This window comes from Bombus pascuorum, chromosome 17 (genome assembly GCF_905332965.1).
Source record: "Bombus pascuorum chromosome 17, iyBomPasc1.1, whole genome shotgun sequence".
Lineage (NCBI taxonomy): Eukaryota > Metazoa > Arthropoda > Insecta > Hymenoptera > Apidae > Bombus > Bombus pascuorum.
This window is the reverse complement of record NC_083504.1, coordinates 694717-717275: the sequence shown is the minus strand read 5'-3', so window position 1 is coordinate 717275 and position 22559 is coordinate 694717. Positions and strand designations below refer to the sequence as shown.

At 34.5% G+C, this 22559-nt stretch overlaps 1 protein-coding gene across 1 annotated transcript in view; it reads left to right on the top strand.

Annotated features, from left to right (window-relative positions):
- The window catches only part of LOC132915421 (large ribosomal subunit protein eL39), a 206073-nt gene that overhangs the window by 174804 nt on the left and 8710 nt on the right, over positions 1-22559 (top strand). The window lies entirely within an intron of this gene.

Below are 22559 nucleotides of genomic sequence, written 5' to 3'. Positions count from 1 at the left end.
TAACAATTTAATTTTTACTTTAATACATCTACAAAAATACGAAAGAAGCAGAAATATTTAATTAATTCCGATAGATTTCAAAATATATTAATTCATACATAATCATAAAAAATTTTACATCGATATTCATAGTGTACGTTTTGAAAAATAATTAATCTACATACATGTTATCTTTTCTAGATTTAAGTATGAGATTCAAATGGAATCAAACATACGATAAACACTTATTATTCAAGTTATACCACGCCAGAATAATTTACTTCTAATTCTCAATGAGAATTCATTGTAAAATTCTTCCAAATAAAAAAGGAAAAAAATGTTATCTTTTCGGTACATATTCATACAATCTAATATAATATGATGATAACTTTTAAACAAAATTTTGTATTTCATCATGTATACTATTATCTTCATTGTATATAATTCCCACAAACAGTTTGATATGATAATTTCATAACAATAAATAAAAATAATAGAAATAAAAAATAAATAAAAATAAAAAATAGAGATAAAATAAATATAATTTAGCTGATTACAACTAAAATAATTTTTCTGTAGAGCCAACAATTTTTTCTGACCTGTATCGAAGTGTAAGAAATTATGTAAATATGGGATTTCAATGTTTGACACTTACAGTGAAATGTATTTTATAACTAGAAATGAAGACAGAAACTATAAGTGGTAATGGTATTGTCATTATAAGCATCGTAATTGATATTATAATATGTATACATATGTATGTATACTTAGATACATATATATGTATATATAAAGAATATATAAAGAATACGTCGATCAAAATTTTGAACACAAATACAAATTTAATGTTAATTATTCTCATTTTTTTAACCCTTAACTCTCCGAGTTTTAATTGTGAATATCGATCGGCAACTCCAACTTATTTTCATCATGCTTCGATTTGCAAGTTTTTAAGTCATATGATAAACACTTATTAAACACGACATAGTACCACGCTAGAATAATTTACTTATAATTCTCAATGAGAATTGATTGTAAAAATTCTACCAAAGAAAGAAAAAGAAAAAAGAAAGATTTTAAAAAGAGCAGAGCACTGCAAATCGGTAGTGTTTGAGAGGCACACTTGGAGCGTTAAATGTTAAGAAGAGATATAAATTTGTAAATTTATCAAATTCAAAAATATTAGTCAAACAACTTTGACTTGTTTAGGAAAAAACACGTTTTGCAACACACTTTTAATTCTTTATTAGGTGCCAAACGGAAATGAAAAAGTTATCAATGTACAATGGAAGCTAGCCAAACTAAAAAGGAAAAGTGGAACAAAAGTGGATTTGGAAAATTCACGTACGAAAATAAGACTAATTAGCATGAAAAGCAATAACAACTGGTTAAAAGATCCGTAAAGGCCAAACAGATGTATAACATTACAAAACCTTAGTGATGAGAATTTACAAAATCATTCTACTTTTATATCAAAAACTATACATTAAATGTAATGTAAATTAAATTAAACGAGAAAACATTAAAACTACATATAAGAACTAAAAAACATATAATGAAATAATTTGAAGATAAAATGAAATACAAGAACTCGATTCGGACGCATACAGGATAGTAAGAAAAATTCTAAAAAATAAAAATGTAAATTATTATACCTACTAAACAAAGATAGAAAAAGGTTTCAGGTGATAATAAAAGAATTACACCCAAAACTTTTTTTTTATTTGATAGATTTTTTACAATCAATTCTCATTGAGAATTATAAGTAAATTAAACACCCAAAACTTAACATAGAATATATCAAAATAAATCTGTTGGAAAGGAGACACAAGCTATACAACATAATTTACTTCAGCAAAAGTGTCGCATTAATACCATTGTCAATGTTTCTCTCTGAACTTGAATAAGACAAAAACAACAAGGAAATTTATGATACCAATGTGGTATGTGATACGTTCATAAAAGTAGAAACGCCAAGAGCTAACAATAATATTCCACAGTGTGTGAACGACATGGACGCACGAAAAATTATTGTAATAAATTACGGACTCGTGTCAAATGTTCAGATATGTATCTCTCGATTAATTGCTCATATGTAAAAAAATAAAAAAGGTAATCTGTGCAAATTGCAAAAATAATCATCCGGCAAGCTACAAATGTTGGATTGTAAGGAAGGAGCTGCAAAAAAATTATTTTTTCTAATTATCACCAGACATGCTGTAAAGCAAATAATAATATAAATGGATTCTAAAAATTTTTAAATGCACAAGAACCAAATATCGATTGCATTAACAAGTAACAAATCTTAAGCAAAAATGATAAAAGAAAGCAGTAATTAAAAACTAAAAAAAAAAAAAGACAACAACAGAAAAGACCTGAATACGATATAATAACAGCAAAAGTATTAAAAGAAATTCCGGACAAAGGAGTAAGATTTTTATCTTCAGGCTAGGGAATTTTCCACAGATATGGAAATGCGCAGAGATAGTGTTATAAAAAGCAAATAAGAATTTAAAACCACCATCCGCTTATAAGCAGTATCTTTCCTTTCAATTATATCTATATTGTATTTTGGCTTATCCTTGAATCTGTTAATCGTATGTTGTGTCGTGTCGAATCGCTACTTAACCAGGATTATTTTTTCAACCATTATTTAAGAACGGATGGCTTTAAGCCAGACGTAAATGTTGAACGAGACGAAGACCAGAGACACCCCCAGCAGCGTCAGGCTTTTAACCTTTCTTATTTTTTCCCACTCAAGAATTTTACAAAAACTCTTCAAACATCCCATAACCAGCTATCGATGCAGCAACAAGCCAACTTTCTTTTTCTAGAAATTCTCCGCCAACCACGAATAGGATAGATACAAGAGGAATCTTGTACTATTGGGTTGGTAAGTGTTTTTTTTTTTTTTTTTTTCTTTAGTTTATTTTGGTTTTTACAATTTGCCTGAAGGGCATTTGGTAAGTGTTATATCTCATTGGTAATAAAAAAAAAAATGAAATAAAAATAAATATAGCATGTGGGTGGCTACCCCTAGCGGGGTGCCAACTTCGTGTTTGCTAAGTTATATCTTTTATGAGGTCTATTGGGTGTTTCCTTTTTAGTCTTCTTGCGATGTTTGTTGTGTTGTTCGTTTCCGCTGCCAGCTGGTTCGGGTGTGTTTCTATTCTTTCTCTGTATCTTTTTGCGAGTCTGGTAATCTCCTCCTTGACCGTTGGTATTCCCAGGTCTTTCCGTATGTCCTCGTTTCTAACGTACCACGGGGCGTTTACCATTGTTCTAAGGATTTTGGCTTGGATTGTTTCTATTTTGTTTATATGACTCATTGCTGCTGTTCCCCATAGTGGAATTCCGTATGTCCAGATCGGTTTTATGATTATTTTGTATATTTTTAGTTTGTTTTCTATGCTTAGTTTGGATTTTCGGCTTGTTAACCAGTGCATTTGTCTCCTTGCTGTCTGTATTTTGTCTATTATTGATTTGATATGCTGTTTCCATGTGAAGTGTGTATCTATGTGAAGTCCAAGGTATTTGACTTGCCTTGTTTGTGTTATTTGCGTGCCGTTCAGGAAGATGTTTGGTGTTATCTATTTTCTCAATGTGAATGTGACGTGGTTGCATTTGTAGGGTTAGCTTTAATTTGTTTGTCTTGTAGCCACTTTTCTATTTTTGTGATGTGTTTTTGTAGTATTGTGGCTGCTGTTACAGGGTTAGTGTGCCTGACTAGTACGGCTGTGTCGTCCGCGAATGTCAATATTTTGCTATTGGTAGTTGTTGGTCAGAGGACGCGGTGGCGTGCGCGGTGAACGCTATCAGGAGACTCGGACTGAGCGTGTCACCAACCAAATCGGAAGCCCTGGGGTTCTTCGACCGGCGACGAAGAGGACCACCACCAACCGGACTGTCCATCAATATCAACGGAGAGGAAGTGCCGGTGGGACACCAGATGAGGTACCTGGGTCTCATCATCGACAGCCAATGGACCTTCGAGCCGCACATTGAACAACTGGTCCCAAGGGTAACTGCCGCGGCCAACGCCCTATGCGGCCTACTGCCGAACGTGGGTGGAGCAGGAGTGGGCGTTCGCCGACTGTATGAGGGAGTCGTAAAATCCCGAGTACTCTACGGAGCCCCAGTGTGGGCCGAAGACATGATGGAGAGCCGGCGCAGCCGGCTACTACTAAGGAGGCTACAAAGGACGACCGCCATCCGCACAGCAAGAAGCTACAGGACGGTGTCATACGCGACGGCGACCGTGCTAGCCGCGTCCCCCCCCCCCCTTCGAGCTGCAAGCCCTCGCACTTCGAAGGGTATACGACAAAAGGAAGATCTCACGCCTGGACGGGCGCGCAACGACGCCACCACCCGACAACAGACCACCGTCGAGTGCACGGGAAGAAGCCAAACGGGAGACATGGGAGCGATGGCGCTCTCAACTGGTCGAGGAAGACACTACACGGCAACACCGGGCTGTTCGCGCCGTGCTCCCCAACTGGGAAGCATGGAGAGAACAAGGCGGGGTACCGCTGACATTCCGTATGACACAGATGCTCACAGGTCACGGAGTGTTCGGTGAGTACCTACTACGGATCCGGCGGGAGGTGAGCTCCATATGTCACCAATGCGAGGAAGAGGAGGATACGGTACAACACACGTGGGAGCGATGCCCGGCATGGGCAGACCAGCGCCGCGTCCTGCAACTCGACATCGGCGAGAGCGTAGCCCCAGAAGCGATCGTGAAGGCCATGTTGAGAGGGCACCAGGAATACACCGCCGTCCGCTCCTTCTGCGAGCAAGTGATGCTAGCAAAAGAGCGGGCGGAGAGAGAAAGGAAAAGGAAACGCGACCCAGTAAGAGTGGAGCGACAAAGGATGCCCAGGCGCAACAGAGGGGGTGGCACCGCCGCCGCCCCAGCCCGAGCGACAAGACTAGGAAAACGGAACACAAGGGATGTGGTTCCCTCCTAGCGGACCAACACAAATATGGACGCCTTCCTCCTGATAAAAAAGGGGAGAACACGACGAGGCGTGCCCCTGGTAGAAATTCGCGAGAGAACCCGGGGCTCCCCTCCAAAACGTAAGGCTGGCCACCGTGGAGTTTTTAGTCGGTAAGAGTCCGACACTACTCGACCGGTGCGATGCAACGGCGAGTGTCCATGAGGATTTCTCCACGTAAAAAAAAAAAAAAAAAAAAAAATGGTAGTTGTTGGTATGTTGGCCGTGTATAGTGTGTATAGTATTGGTCCTAAGACGCTTCCTTGCGGAACCCCTGCTTTGATGTCTTTGACTTCGGAGTATGCGTCCTTGATTTTTATTATGAAGATTCTGCTGCTTAGATATGATTTTATTAATTGGTATATTTGCTCCGGGAATTGTTTCTTGATTGTTTGTAGTAGGCTTTCGTGGTTTATTTTGTCGAATGCTTTCTCTATGTCCATGAATAAGGCTGTACAATATTGTTTGTTTTCTATTGTGTGTATTATTTCATTGACAAGCTTGTGCATTTGTTCTATAGTGGAGTGTTTGTTTCTGAATCCAAATTGGTGGTCTGGTATTAATTTTTACCATTGATTAGATCGATTCCTGATGCTTTGTAGTTTTTTGTTCTTTCGATTATGTTTGTAATTTCTTGTGCTGTTGTTTTAGGTATGGTGTATTGCTTATCAGATGCGGTACTAGTGGTTAGCGCATCCTCGTCCGTATGACAATTGAGGTTGCTGTTATTGATGTTATGTGGTGTAAATGCGTTGCATAGGCGGTTGGAAAATTCTTCAGCTTGCTGCTCTTCGTTGCTTCTTGCCCATGTGTTGTCTGCTTTTCTGATTGTTGGGGCTAGTTTTATAGTCTTCTTTATTTTTTTTTGTGGCTTTCCATAGTGAGTAGTTGTAGTTCTCGTGTGCAGATAGTGACTCTATGAACTTTGTGAATTCGTTGTTGTTGTGTCCTTTTATTTTATTTTTTATTTCCTTTGCAAGTTTGTCTAGGTGTTTTTTGTTTTCTTTTGTTCTATGTTTTTGTCATTTTGCTTTCGCGTTTCTTTTTTCTCTAATTTTTTCGAAGATGTCTGGTGGGATTATTTTTGTCTGTCTAATGGTTGATTCAGGTATAGTGGGGTTGCCCATGCTGCTTCTTGTATAGTTTCTGTAAGTGTTGTTACTACTTGTTCGATGTGTTCGGGTATTTTCAATGGGATGTTGATTTTGCTCTCGATTATTTCTTTGAATGTTTGCCATTTGGTGGATTTATTGCATAGTGTCTCTGAGTTGTTGTAAAGTACTAGCTTGTTTCTGTATGTAATTATTATGAGTGTATTAATTATTATGGTATGGTCGGAGCTAAGCTCGAGGCTGGGAGCTATATTTATTTTATTTTTGTTTCAATCAAGTAGGTCAGGGATTTTGCTTAGGTCTGTCGGCCAGTATGTCGGTCTTCCTGTGGATAGTATATTGAGGTTGTTTTTTCTGATGTGTTTTTCCAGGGTTCTACCTCGAGGTGTAGTGATTCTTGACTCTCCCGCTTGATATACTTGTCGCCTAATTGCTAGAAGTACTCTTCCCACATTTGTGCACGACCTATTAGTCTGCTCCCCAATATAAGCGAAGTATTCGAAATAGTCATAAACAACCTCGTAGCTTCCTTCTACACAAAAAATAACATAATCCCAGAAAATCAATTTGGCACAAACACTCCACAATCCACGCAATAAATAAACTTACGTCGGATATCTGCTGGGCGCTTAACGCAAAACAACGAGTAGCCGCCTGCTTAATAGACCTCTAAAAAGCTTTCGACACATTCTGGATCCCAGGTTTTATATACAAAATGATCAATAAAGCTTTCCGCAATACCTAATTAAAATAGTCTGGGACGTGATAACAAGCAAAACATTCGTAATGACCGAAGGTTCACACACATCAAGCAAAGTATTTCCCATAGAAAATGGTCTACAACAAGGAACAGTAAATTGTCCGATACTTTTCAGTATTTACAATAGCGACTTACTAAATCTCTTTAATCTCAATACATCGACCCATGCTCCATAGCCTTCGCAGATGACTTACTGATCTACGTAACAGGTCGCAAAATCAAAACAATAAGAGCAGAGCTCCAAGAACTCTTCGACAAAGTTAAAGATTACTACCATACGTGGAAACTAAAAATAAATGCAAGCAAATGCGAAACCATACTGTTTAGACCCAAGTTAAGCGAACTCGGCCCAATAGAAAGAGAACACTGTAAAAGATTTCAGCTAAGAGAGAAAGCAAACGAAGGGGAGCTCATACCACACAAAAGTTGCATAAAATATCTAAGAGTAAATATAGACGACAAATTGAACTATAAGCAGTACATCAAAATTTAACTCTCCAAAGCTAATAAAGCATTCTGGAAAACAGAAAGACTATTCTATTCCAAACACCTCAACAGCAAAGTAAAAATATTATGCTACCAAGCACTAATCAGACCGATCACAACCTACGGCTGCGCAATCTGGTACAACATATCAGCTTCCCTAATGGAAAAAATTCGTATATTCGAAAGAAAGTGCATCAGGGCTTGTCTGTGCACTTAGAGATCCGAACACAGCAGATTCAAAAAATATGTAAAAAATAAAAGAATCTACGACTTAGGCAACATTCACCGCATCGACTGTCACATCTTAAAACTAATAAGAAACCACTTTGCGCAAGGTGCAAAGATATAAGAAAATAGTTTAATCTTCGGTCGCTTATTTCCAAACGATTCATATTACAAAAATACACTGACAACAGGCTACATCCCTCCCGAAGCGTTTTTATACCTAGACAAAAGAAACTACCTCCAAGACCAAAACAATATCTCAATAATCTACCACATAACAAGAAAAATAGGGATTGAAACAATACTCTACGAGGAAAACTTAAAAGGGTAGACTGTAGACTCTAGGTGGAGATTCAACATGGCCCTTTTCCAAAAAGATACAGAAGACAATCACAGAAAAAACATAAGAAAATATTGGTGGATACCGAAACCATAATAAAAATAACAAGAGAAGGAACCACAAAGCGGTAACGGTCAAATCTCCCACCGTGTAAATAGTGTAAATATATAAATATTTTAAATATTGTAAATAATCTCTGCAGAACACGCCCTTTCCCCTTCCTCGTCCGTCCTCAACCATCCTTTCCCAAAATCCCACAGCCCCACCGAAACCAAAAGCAGGCTAGCGAACTGCCTTGTTTCTGTGACCAGGTTTTCAGGAGAGATAGGAAGAAACAATATCATATATAAGTACCACTCTACAGCGACTTAAATTTAAATTACAAATTATAATGCCAAAAAAAAATGTAATTCCGACAAACTTAATATTGTATGGCCATGTCGTACCGTCACGTATCGATACTTTTTCCTAAACCACCCCACAACCGAAATTCATTGTTTATTGTTGTTGAAGTGATCGCCACTTCTAAGAAAACTCTACATCTGGTCTTCGGTTTTCTCAAGCGTTGAGGTCATCGATAGCGCATAGACAAAAGAATGCGTCGATGACAGACCATAAGCGGTACACGTGCGACGTTGGTTTCGGCGGTTCTTTTAGTCTCACCGGGTCCCCGTTGGAGTTACTTGGAAGACCTCAATACCGTAACATTTAAAAAATAACCCAACACAGTCATTCGAAATTTGTGACAATGAGCCTTTAGGTTCGAGGCGACAATCGGTCGCCGAAGCGTAGCCACGGTCGCGGGATGAACGTTCCGCCTAACAGAGATATGAAGTTACATAACTTTCCTTTAAAGAATTGGCAGTACCGACACTTGACAATAAAACATTGTAACAGCCCCGCGGCTCGTCACACACAGACCGCATTCTTTGAGTAAGATGATCGCCAGGTGCCGATGCATCATTCTCAGTTTATGCTCAGATAGTCTGAGGAGCCGCTACAAATCTTAGGACTTAGTTAACTAAAGTCCTTCCGATTGACAAACAGTCTTTATTCTATCCGCCCGTAAATCTGTCACCTATTGCGGAAAGATATGGGAGATCAGATTTCCTCACGTGCGACGCTTCCCGCCAGGAACTCTCTCTCAAAGGCGGCTAGCATTTTTTGCTAACCGCCGATATAGAAATCAACCAATTAACAGCAACGCCCATTTCTCTCACCCTCCGTGTGGAGGCTTTCTTTGACGAATCCGATGATCTCGTGTCCTTAGGCACACCCCATCATAGTCTTCCTCTGCAGCGTCGTCGTGACGGAAAGTCATTCCCTTTCTGGCAGTCTCATTAGCCATACGCCTAGTGTGTTTGTATGATCGGTGAATAATCTACGTCTTAGCAAAGAGCTAATCAAACGATCCTTGTATCACGAGTAGTAAGTCGAGTCCGACTTAGACTTTGAAGCAAAGTATATTCGTTATCCCGTTGACCGTGGATTCGCTATATCGAACCTAGGGCCATTGTCATTAGCGTCCAGTTACCGTGTCCGCTTGTCAATCACGTATCAGCCATATTTGTGTAATAAACATCTGTGCGACAACCATGAACAACACTGGTGAAGATTCATTAAACGCCTTTAACGCCAACCCGACATATATATATACTTACAATACCTCATAATTTACCCATGCGTTTCTTTAATTCCACATACATCGAATAACCTTAACAATTGTAAATAACATACACATGTAATACCCATCTTCTTGGACAATAAACGTTATAAAAGAAAAAAAAAATATCAGTCGTATGAATATACACATAGACATGCAATATTTAACGTAACATGACGAAATTATACGTCATTCTATGGTTTCTCTTAAAAATACCAAGCTGAAACTAGACGTAATTAAATAAAAAATCATTACTTTTAGAGAGAGTTCAAATATTTTCAATGTTTTTTTATCTTAAATAATTTTTTTCCTCGAGCTGTACTACAAAATAAAGTTTTGAACAATTCGATAAAATAATTAATACATTCTCAATTGAAATTAGAATAAAAATTGAAATATCTCGTACATTATATGAATTGTAAGTTCTTGACGAGAACATCGTCAAGAGCAGCGTCACTAAATCTTTGTCAACAAGTTTTTGTTTTCATGAGAGCTCTACAATACCAGACTCGTACAAATACGTTTCGATTCATAAACAATGGTGGCTCTTTCACACTGTTATCGCTCTATCCTCAGATATGTTTACGTATAGAATTTTGGTCTGTCACAAGCGTTTTCGAATATTTATAAAAAAAATGTCGTTTATAAGTAAGAAACGAACATCCGCAGTATAATTCTTTCAGATAGACTGTATTACATTTAGAATCTTTATAAATACTAGTCAATATCAGAAAATATCTTACAAAACACGAATAATATTTGAAATGTATTCTACTTTTGAAATATAATATTTTTTTATTGTTGAATAATTTAATTAAGAACAGCAGTATTTTCTGGAAAAACGCTCACTTCTCCCATCCTTCTTTGTTAATGCCGTTTTAACTTTGGAAAATTTTTGTGACCGGCTGTAATGCGCTCTTAGAGTCAGTGTCTGCTATGTAATGTTTTTGTAATTTAATATTTTATAATTAGATTTACTTTTATGCTATCAAAGGTGTGCTTTGATAATGGGATCGCCTAATGGCATTTCCATTAATATTTTATAATATTATATTACACGTTATGTTTGAAAAAATTATATCTTTCCAACTTTCTATTTATTAATCAATTTTGTTTAATAAAGTGACAATGTATAAACGCAGATATCTTCGTTTCAGATTCAGTTTTATTCGCCAAAATGATATTAAATCATTCGTGTTTACTTTTTATATATTTTACGTTCATCTCACTGTTCAGTCTAACGTATTGTTTTTTGTTTTGAAACATGATATGTTTATATCTGCAAACATATCTTTGAGTGTTCCTGGAGTTGGACGAATTCTATTCGTGTATGTACGGATAGCCGACAACTCTAATCCCCTACCCCTCCGCAGCCCAAATTCGTTGGGTAAATCGCGGTGCGGAGTGTCAGTTTAGCGTGGACAATCAGAGGGATTAGACGCATATCCAGCCGTGTTATTTCGCGACAGGTGGCTTTGGCACTTTGGTAGACATTTTTCTACCGTTCAAACTCACACTATTGTTACTTTCATTCAATTGTACGTTTTTCTTCAATTGTAATCTATTATTTAATTACCTTTATTTTTCCGATTGTCTTTTTGGTTGCCCTATTTGCCGGTAGTTCGTACAATGAGTTTTCGAAACAGAATTTGACCATGATCATTGCTTCATTTTCAAATAATTTGTTGTTTTTGTACATCCGTTTTAATATTTCGTTCTTTTTTGTGTAGATTACTGTTATTTGATTTCGAGGGAAGCTTTTATGTATTAGCGGGATGTTGTGAAATTCGAAAGGACGGGATGAAAGGCAAAAGGACGCCATGGTGATTAACGATAAATTTGATAACTTTTCGTCGAAATGAGGTAATATTTATTCACTATTAAATCAAATCCATTTCTTATAAATATTCCTGACATTAACGTAATTAATATCTAATATAACAAATTCTAAATTCACGGTTTATTAAGAATACCAAGATGAAAAATGCAAGATTAAAGAAATTATTTTTTTCTTTCTAATATATTAAATTATGTTTCCGAAAAAATTGAATATATTATTTAACATTAACATAGATTCCCTCGGTTCTGTTTCATTTGAGTAAGAAATTCAAATAACTTTTTCATTTTGCTTCATTATTCGTAAATTGTCTGTAATATAATATCGACTATTAATTTCGCCTTTCTTAATAATTTTTATTACATTCGAGAAAGCACGTTATCATAGGCAAGTTTGAACAGTTTCTGCGCATGGCGTTTTTTTCGTATTGCGCAGCTTTGTTTAACGGTCAGAAAAAGTGCGCCATGTTGCATTAGAACGAAGTCACGTAATGAATAAAATATTTGAAGTTGTAATGGTGAACATTCAATTTGGCGGATAACTTTTCTAAATCAATCGTATTATGAAAAATTTATATACATATTTGATAATAATAAAAAATACTTTGAAAAATATTTTAAATATACTAACGATATATTTTCTTTCGCATTCTTGGTATAATATTTATATGTATATTTTCGTGCTCTTGATATGATATATGATTCTATCTATGGTAAATAAATAATTAATTCGTAGTTCTAAGAAAGCAGTATTTTCGTAAACAAACACTCGACAGAAAAAAGAAAAAATTTCCTTTCTCTATCCCCTACCTCTAATAACGTTTTTCTTTCAGAATATTTTTGTGATCGCGCGCAATGCGGTCGGTAGAATCAGTGTTTACTGCGTTAAATCACATTTAATATTGATTCAGAGCATAATAACTTTCATTAAATGTAATTATAATAATCAGATGCGAAATTAGAGTCAGTGTGTTTGCCGATTGTCAGTTGACATAACGGACGCGTTAGTCTATTATTTTTTTTTTTTTTTGTTAAACATTCGTTCTCGGTAGTAGAGTCGTAGGTCTCGTAAGAGGATAAAGCCTTTCCTGGAACTCAAGGATGTAAGTATTGTCGTACATTGTATTTTAATTTATTTATCGAACTAAAATCTTAAAATTTTGTTCTTGAAATACGCAATAAAAATGTTTGACATTGTTCAGAAATTGATAGAGTATCAATTTCTAAGTCATTATTATGTTAAAGTTCCACTTTTTATGTAGTAATTAAACTTTATTAGAATATCAATTCTTTGTATTATTAAAATTTCAAGTTTGAATAGAGTTTTATTTTTCGTTGTTTTAAGTTTTCTAACAATCAGAAGTATTTTTCAAGAACAGATTATAATATTTAATATGTTCTATTGCAGGTTTTTCGTAACTTCCATTTTTTTCTTTTTCTTTGGGAAGGATGTAGCGGTGTTTCAAATTTGAGCATGTAAGAATCTTCACACTTTGTATTTTATTGACTTTATTCCTTGTATTTCGCTGTAATTATTATTAATTAAAAACTAAAATCTGGTTTTAAGTTTTTATATTAGAATTTCAATTCCAATTTTAATTAGAGTTTATTATAATTTTAATTTCTTTTGCTATTAAAGTTTTAAGTCCTTATAGAGTTTCATATTTTATTATGTTATATTTTTTGATCAACCATCGCATTTCTCAAAACAAATTACAATGATTCATATTTTGTTAAAGGTATGTCACTTCTTTCCCTTCATCCCGTTCTCTGGAAAGGACTTAATGCTGTTTCAAAAGCCAAATATGTAAGTAACTATGTATTTTTTATTTTATTTATGTTGATTCCTTATATTTCATTTAATAATTAAAATAAATAATAATTATATAATTTAAAAAATTACGAGTAAATTAAAATATTCTGTGCTTTGTTACAGTTTTCTTCCATCGAATTCGACGATTCCAATTTGATGACGACTTGATGACGAACCCTTTGGATCAGAACAATATCCAGTACAACATTCTTTACATCTAATCGTGAGTCGCATGTGTTTTTGTTCCTCCAGTCACTCAATCATGTCGAAGGATGAAAGGTCCAAATCGACACGGGTGATTGGTTGGATACGTGGAATCTTTGACGAGCATAGTGACCGCGGGTATTTATTATACTTGTGAGTAGTAACATTTTTGTTTATGTTTTATTAGTTTAGGACAGGTTTTCTTGCACATCGTGTTTTTAAATGTGGATAATAATATATATAATATATATAAGTATGATATTTACATATTACAGTATAAAGTATTTTGTGTAAGTAATATAATGTTAATAATAATATAATTATATATTATATTATTAGATATAACTAATATACATATGCATATGCTTGAAAATTACACAATATATTAATTATAATTATTTATAAAATCAAATTATATTCAATATTACTATATATTGGTACAGACCAAGTATCCATATGAGCAAATATATGAGTATTGAAATAAATGACTAAATGACTTCGTTTAAGTATTTTGTAGTGAAGAAGTCTGATATCCTCAGACTTCGTTAATATGGAAATTCAACTCTGATTACGGTGGTATGGAGCAGTTTTGTTATTTGAGTATACATGGTATACTTAATAGTATAATTTCAGTAAAATTAGGGATATGGAATATGAAAGTATATGTGAAAGTCTAACTTTGTCTGTCCGTTATGATAAATATTATCAAATTTCACGTGCAAGAAAACACTTCGCGACAGGCTGGTTTCAGAATCAAAACAAATTTTGAACGTTCCTTTGTGTTTTCAAAGATGTGTTTTGATAATGATGTCACCTGAGGATATTTCGAGTAATAGAGTTCATTTAGAGTCCATTGTTGTTCATTGATATAAATATTACTTGCATTGAATCTTAGTTTATGTTTAATAAATGTGTATATCCTTCATTAATTATCTTCATTCAGTTTAATAGTTTAATTGTTCATTAAAATAATAAAGTAAAATAAAATATTGAATTGTTAAAATTTGAAATGAAATTAGATTGCAAAATCAAAGTATATTAGCCCGTTAGATACAAAATACAATAGATAGATTAATCATATTTTTAGCACAGGATTTTCAGGTTTAATCCTTTCCATGTTCATTGTCAGAATCTCACTCACGTGTCCAGATGTTTCTTGGGTGGGAGGAAGGCAATGGGCATGATGAGTAGTCTATAAGCTTAACAATTTTTTCAGCGACTGACAATTGCGTTAGCGTATCGTACACAACGTATTTTCCACTATGTGTGTAGTTGGTTAGGCTGTGCAATTGCGTCGCTTTTGCTATTTATTATAATCTTGAAATAGTTATGGATTCGGAAATATAAATCCCATTACCATTGAAAATAACAGTATTAATAAATGGGATTAATAAGTGGTTTATAAATAGTGGTAATATTAATAATCTCAGTATTAAACTACAGTGATAATTACATTGATTAAAATATGACGATCTATTCTAGTCAAATTATTTCTTTACGTGATATACATATACATGATTATATACGATTATAAGCATTTCATCACAATTGAAATTTAAATATATTTGGATAATTAAAGTTGAAATATACGGAATATTTTTGCACAATGGTCGCTAGCCATCGTCAGTCGATTTCAGGAAAATGGTACGTTCTTTAGAGTGTGAAAATTGTATGTCAAACTCGGGTGCCGAAGGCGTCCCGGGACGTTTCTCTAGTGTAGGCCTTTGTGCCCGGGTTATTTGTGAGAACCGTGGAGTGAATGTGTTGGTGTGCTTGTTTTGCCATTTTTTAAAATTTGAAGTATAGGTTTCCGGGTAGGATAGGTAGCATATTTTCTGGTATGAGTGTTAACTATAAGTAGGTAGGGCCGGACAGGTTGGCACAGCCTCGCAGGTAGGCGCGTTTTCGCGTGTCCAACCTGTTTCAGGATATTTGATTTGAAAAATTGACGGTTAAGCAGGCATCACGAATGGAGCATACCATTTGTCTTGAGCTTTGCCTATCGGTTTTTTGAATATCGCGGTCGTGGTCGCGAGTACGGAGTGGGTTCCGAAACGAACGTTTATTGCTCGAGCATGCACATGCGAACGGATAGCGGTCGCTATGATCGTTGGTCGTCCATGTGTTCTGGGGATAGCATTCGTGATTCATCTTTTTATTTTACATTTATAAGTTATTTTTTGGTTTGCGATTAGAAAGTCTCGAGCCTAGATTTAAGTTTCAGCGGGCATCGCGCCCCAAGAAAGAAGAGGCTATAAGCCGAAGAGGCCCGGCAAACTGCCATTCAAGAGGGCAACTACTAATGGTTCTCCATCTTCTGGATCATCCAGAGCATGGAAAGTCATTCTTGTTACTACTTTGTCACTATGCTCGCTTTAGAGTTTGTAGTTTCTTTTTCAGCCGACGCATATTGTTTCATCATAATATAGGGCAAATCGCGGTTTTTTATTAGTGTTGCGAATAATTAATTACGGTTGGAATTAGAGTTGCGAGTTTCAAATCCTCTCGCGTATTGCATTGAAATAGAATTGCATTTACTTTAGTGTTACGAACTCCCAGATAGAGAATTAGATTTTATACTTATAGTTTTGCGAACTAGTGTCTCGTTATTTTCCCATCGCGATTGTTCTTATTGCTTTGGTAGCGTTGCGTTAATTAATCATCGCGTTTAGAAGTAGTGTTGCGCTCAAGAAATGACCCAAATTCTTCCATTAAAGTTGTGGAAATGTGCTCCTGCACCTTGATCACAGATGCGATCGTTCATCGCCAACCATTGCACTGGATCTCTTTGACATTATTGCTTATATTTAAACACGAATGAATAGATTAATATTTATTAATATTTATTGCGTAAATAATTCTAATTCATCAAACTATTATACTATTGTGCATACTTCCGCGTATTTTATTTTTTCTTTTTTTTTTTTAATGATAAAATAGTTTGCAAATATGACAAAATACACATCGCGATTTTCTTTGTGAGTTCTCTATTTTATATGAGTAAATAACCTTTCTGGCAATCGGACTGATTTCTTTTTCAGCTCCCTTAAAGTACCAGAGCGTTTGTTACAGAAAATACTGCTAAATGATATATTTATTTGTTATTGTTAGTAGCGTGACGCAAATTAATGAATGATTTTATTAAATACTTTTTGGTGTATTGTATTTCAAGAAAAATAAAAACAATCTTTTAATGATATATTTCAAATATATGTACATATATGTAATTTGAAAATTTTCTAGGGAATCCAAACATGTGAAATAATAATATAATTGACAACATTCTGCATAATATTAACTTATTTGAAGTATAGTAAAAAAATTAGTGTTTTTAAAACTTGTTAAATCAGTGATTGTTCGTTACTTGAATTGATTCTTCTTTAATAGTTCTCTTGATATTATTGTATACAATTTTTTTAACATTCAAGTAATTTTATAAATGTTGGAATATGCTATACATATATCAAAATTCATTTACGATATAGTTCATTTTCTATAAAATCTTAGTAGATGTACTTGAATTCATCATTGGATTCATGGTCGCCAAAGACCAGGTCCGTGGCCACCGGGCCGTTAGATCGATCCTGCCACATTGGTTGGCTTGGGGGGGGGGGGGTTGTGGAGGGCTTCCGCTGTCCTTTCGAATGACGCAGGTGCTCGCAGGACATGGAGACTGCCCAGCACACGTTGGAATTTTGCCCGGGGTGGGAGGCACCACGTCGTATTCTACGACTAGCGATTGGAGAAAGATTAGACCCCTCGTTACTTGTGAAAGCGATGCTGGGAAAGCAACAAGAGTTCCTCGCAGTCCGCTCATATTGCGAAGGCGTAATGCTCGTAAAAGTGCGAAGAGAGCGGGAGAGGTTGAGAACATCCCAGCCTTGCAGGGTTTCGCGCCGAAGCATGGCCCTGCGCCGCCCTATGTGATCATAGGGGCCGACACGATCTGGATCTCCTCAGATTTGCATTATGGCCCACAGGATAGCGTTGAGTGGGGTGGTCCTTTCCAATGCCTGAACTAACCAAGGACTTCTCAGATGGGAGAAGACGCAGGAGTGCTCCCGCAGTAATTCGAAAAAGGTTCCGGGGCTTCCCTGTTGAGCTTCAGGCGGTCCAGGCGTGGGATTTTAGTCGGTAAAGTCCGACACTACCCCGCCGATTCCCAGAAGAGCGGAGGAGGGAGGTCCATGAGGATTTCCCTACGTATAAAAGAAGAAAGTTTTCTTGCTTGGGAAATACAAATTTAATATATTAAAGATTGAGTGAAAGACAATATCGAAAGACGAATAGAGGTAAATCGAAATAAAGTATTTATATTTTAAGTATTATAAGTATTATAGTATAGTATAAGTATTTAAATATAATAAGTATTATATTTCTCTTATAGATCTTTTACTAAATTTTGGAGAGTTTGAATTTCTTTCAAAATCTATCGCCAGGCCACCAAAAAAAGACACGTATCCCATATTATGTCCCACTCTTTTCCCTTTATCATATTTAGATTGTTAAGTAGGTAGAGTTCACAAATAAATTGTTAGATTCTTAGATAGGTAAAGTACACAACAAAATTTTTAGATTTTTAGACAAGTAGTATCCATCGACAAACCTTTAGCTTGCGAGGCAGATTGAATAATAAATCTTTAAATTTGTATCTAGGTAGTATATAAATAAACATTTAGATGTTTGATGCTCAGAGTTTACAAAGAAATTGTTCAAGTTGGTTGTAGGTAAAAGTCTATATAAAGAAATCTTTAGACTTCTAATAGATAGAACTTGCACACAAATCGTGTAATTTTTATACAAGCAGAGACGACAAAAAATCTAAAATTTTGATGAAACTAATTTCAATTTAAGTTTATGTGTGGCACCTCTACAAGACCAATGGAAGGAAGATATTCTCTCATAGTACAATCAACATATTCAACATTTTTAAGATCAACGTATTCACTTGTGGAAGATATATTCATTCCGTACTTAGACGCAATATATCCTCTCCAATTTGATTTACTATATTGACATATTTATGTAGATAGGATCCATGAAAATCTTTTAATGTTTGAGAGATTGGTTAAATTAGATTTGTAGACAGATAGGAAGTTGAAATTTAATTTTTACTGTTAAGTAAGGCATTTGTGAATTAATTTTATGAATGAGATCTGTGACTAGGTTGATCATTTTCAAATTAAAACCCCAACTCAGAATTAGGTACATACTTAATAGAAAACCTAATAATGTTAGGAAGCACTGTGTTTCTGTATTTATGTGATAGATAGGTCGTTTTGAAATTAAAAAAGATAATAGAAGTGTTAAATTGCTGATAAAAATAGGAAAAAGAGTCAATTTTTAGTTTTAGATGGGTCTCCATTCGCAGCAACCTCCACACAGTGAGACCTGGATAATCACATTAATATTTAATATACAATTTCTAATCGCATCAATACGTAATTAGTAGCCATGATAAATTATGAATTGTATAGTAAATGATAATATGAGCTGATTGGCTGCGATCGCGATTAGTTTTACATAATTATGTAGTCAAAATTTATTTATTATTACCTTTTAAAGGATAGTTAGTAATTGCCACGATTTACATTCCACATTCGTTCGTAAGTTAATTAACTTTCACTCTTTCCACTATTCTCAATTATCACGCGTCTAAGCGAATTCGTCTCATGAGTGCAACGTTCAACCCATGGTTCGTTGTTAATTAAGCGAAAATACGATAAATCTAACGAGGTGTTTTAGCTAAATTAACATCAATTCGATCAATCGAACCGATAGAATTTCAGGAAGGGATTAGGGTTATATAATAGGTCATTGAGGTGATCATAGGAGTTGTGTGCCAAGCTCTTAAATAAATCTGCAAATTGACGATATCCAAATAATATATCTTTAAATTCATAATTCTGAAAATATAGTATATAGGTCATGGAATTATTACAATAAAGATGAAAATATACTTATTATCATTTTCACGTATTTGGATATACAATATTGATCAGTATATTAAAAGTGCTCAAAATACTCAAAGTGAAATATCCGTTAAAAAATTGAAATGGTGAAGCTAATCTTTATTTAGATATTATCATTTTAATTATATTCATAAAAATTTTCAACCTATCGACTGTCCTAGCTTTCGTTCGGTTTGTTAGTAGAAAGCTAAGAATTCGCGAGATGTCAGATAGAATCTTCAGTCTAGAAGCTCGAAATTCATAAATTATCCAGGTCTCGAAGATTCTATATTGAATCTTGATCCTTTATTGAACCATATTCTGGTTGACTTGAATTTGACTTGAAGTGACTCGAATTTCTAAAGTATCGTTGATCTCTTAATTGTTTCGAAATTATCATTCAGACATTTTCTACTATCTACGATGTCATCGTAATCACGTTTCGATTCCTATTCGGCAAGTAGTACTCCGATAGCATTGAATTTACCATATCGATCATTTTTACGCTCGCTTGAGCCTTACGATCTCCCAACGTCCTTGCATTCTCAATTATACTCTACGCTAATCCTTCCATATGTTTGACGAACTGGTGCTGTCGAATTAGAAAGTTCGTTGTTTAGCTGTGACTTTTTGACTTTTGTCTTCCTTCGTCCAGTTATGCGGAAAAATGACGAGGCGACGGAAAACGTCCACATAAGGCGTGAAGTTCAAAATACTGATGAGAGAAAAGTTGCGTTTGTTTGTGCAGATGCTGATGCACATACGGTTAAGATTTACTGAGTGTATTCACGATGCAGTGGTTCTTTGATTGGGGTCAAATCTTGTAAACGAATGGCTTTATTGAGTAGTAAAATTATGCCTCATAAATTTTTCAATTTGTTCGAAATAATAAAAACGAAATAACTCTAATGTATTATGTATTGTTGGAAATTTAACATTGAAAATTTTCAATTATTAACATGTAAACGTTCTTACTTACACGTTGCTAATCTTGATTTATATCGTAATGTGTAGTTTTACTTGGGTTACAATCCATGTCTCCAGAATTTATAGAATGAGACAAACATTTGGACCTCGAATAAAGGAATTATTTAGTGAATCAATTAACGAATCATAGATTTCTTTCCTGACAACATGCTTTAACACTGAAGGTAATACAATAGATACATTCTCTGCATCATTCTGAACCTCTTTCTAGTCACCGCAAGTGTGAAAAAATAACCAGGCTACAAATTTGATGGCTAGAATGCAGATGTTTATGGAAAATACGAACACAAATGCAGGTAAAAGAAGCATGTTAAAAGTAAATTACGTAACGTAAATAATAAATTATATAAGTAAATAATTATGTAAATAATAAAAGTTACAAAATTTAGAAGATACAACATATCATGATTTAAGCTTTACTTCCACGTTATTCGCTGTTAAGGAGCTTATCAAAGTCCCAATTCATTTAGTACAGTGTGATAAAACACTGAGAGCTAAATATAGACAGTGAACGTGAAATGTCTGTATATCTTACATATCACAATTGTCAGAACCTACCTCGTCCGAGGACTCATCCTTTCACTGTGAATAATGACGACTATGTGCTGCAATAACTATGTCGTTGGACATATGAAAAATTATTTTATATGGATTTGATGTATACTCATTTAGCTATTGGTAAGAACAGATAATACATAATCGCCCATGTATCGCAACAATTTTAAGACTTCACAGTTTATTTATTATGTTATAATGTATGACCTTATATTGCATTACGTTATAACGTACTACGTTATATAGTATTACTGTATAACGTATACCGTTATATAGTATTACGTTATATAGTAATACGTTGTAACACATTACGTTATATGGTATTACGATATATAGTATCACGTTATAACCTATAACATTATACAGTATTACGGCATACTGTATTAAATTATATAGTATTACAGTATGACGTATTACCTTATAACGTATTACGTTTTATAGTATTATGTTGCAGAGTACTACGTTATGTAGTATTACGATATATAGTATTACGTTATAATCTATAACGTTATACAGTATAACTTTATAACGTATAACGTTGTATAGTATTACTTTACAATTTATAACGTTATAACGTATTTCATTAATACGTATAACGTAATATAGTATTACGGTGTTAAAAATTGTGGATCTTTGAAGCCGAAATAATGTTATAGGCACACTAAATTTATACTGGGGATTAATATTAAAATAATAATATATTTATTTCATGGTCGATTTCTCATATATTCATCGATACACACTTGCGCGCGTCGCAGCACTTTCTTCTATACCCGACTTTTAACCTACTGAACAGTTTACATTCTTTTGTTTTCGAGACGCTGCGCACACACACATACATCCACACACTGATATTCACATACAAGTATCTCTACTACGCATTTAACCCAGTCTAGCACAGAAAATTATACATACCTCAATACACCTCCTTAATTTTTTGTGCTGTATATTCATTTCCTTTTATAAGTCAATCTAACCATTCTTAAAAATAATCTAAAATTTTCAAATTTGTTTCTCCTTAGAGCCTTAGTTAAAATATCAGCTACATTATTTTCTGAATCTACGTTTATAATGTCAATCTCTTTATTTTCATAACTTTCATTCACGAAATGGAAGTGAACTTCAATGTACTTAGAATTTTTTGTTAAATTTCCAAATTCTGATATCGCAATCGCTCCAGAATTATTTTCGTAAATTTTTATTGGTACCTCGATCATTATTTTGAAATCTTTCAGCAATTTTCTTACAAATTTAATTTCGCTCACAGCTTCCGATAAAGCTACATACTCGGCGGCTGTTGATGATTTTGTCACGCTACTTTGCTTTCTCGATTTCCAGTAAATTGTGTTTCGAAAAATCTTATGATAAATCCCGTAGTGGATTTTCTATCTACTTTATGTCCAGCCAAAACAATCAATAACCAGCATTCAAATTTCTTTTATAAGTTAATTTTCATTTCCTAGTTAAATATAAGTATTTCAAAATTCTCAATGCATATTTATAGTACATATAATTGTTTTGAAATCGACTTAAATAATTTACACTATAGCTAACGTCTAATCTTGTTCCAGTACTAATATATAATAAAGCTCCTTTTTTTTTTCTTCTTTTTTTTCGTGGAGGAAATCCGCACGGACACTCGCTGCTTCTA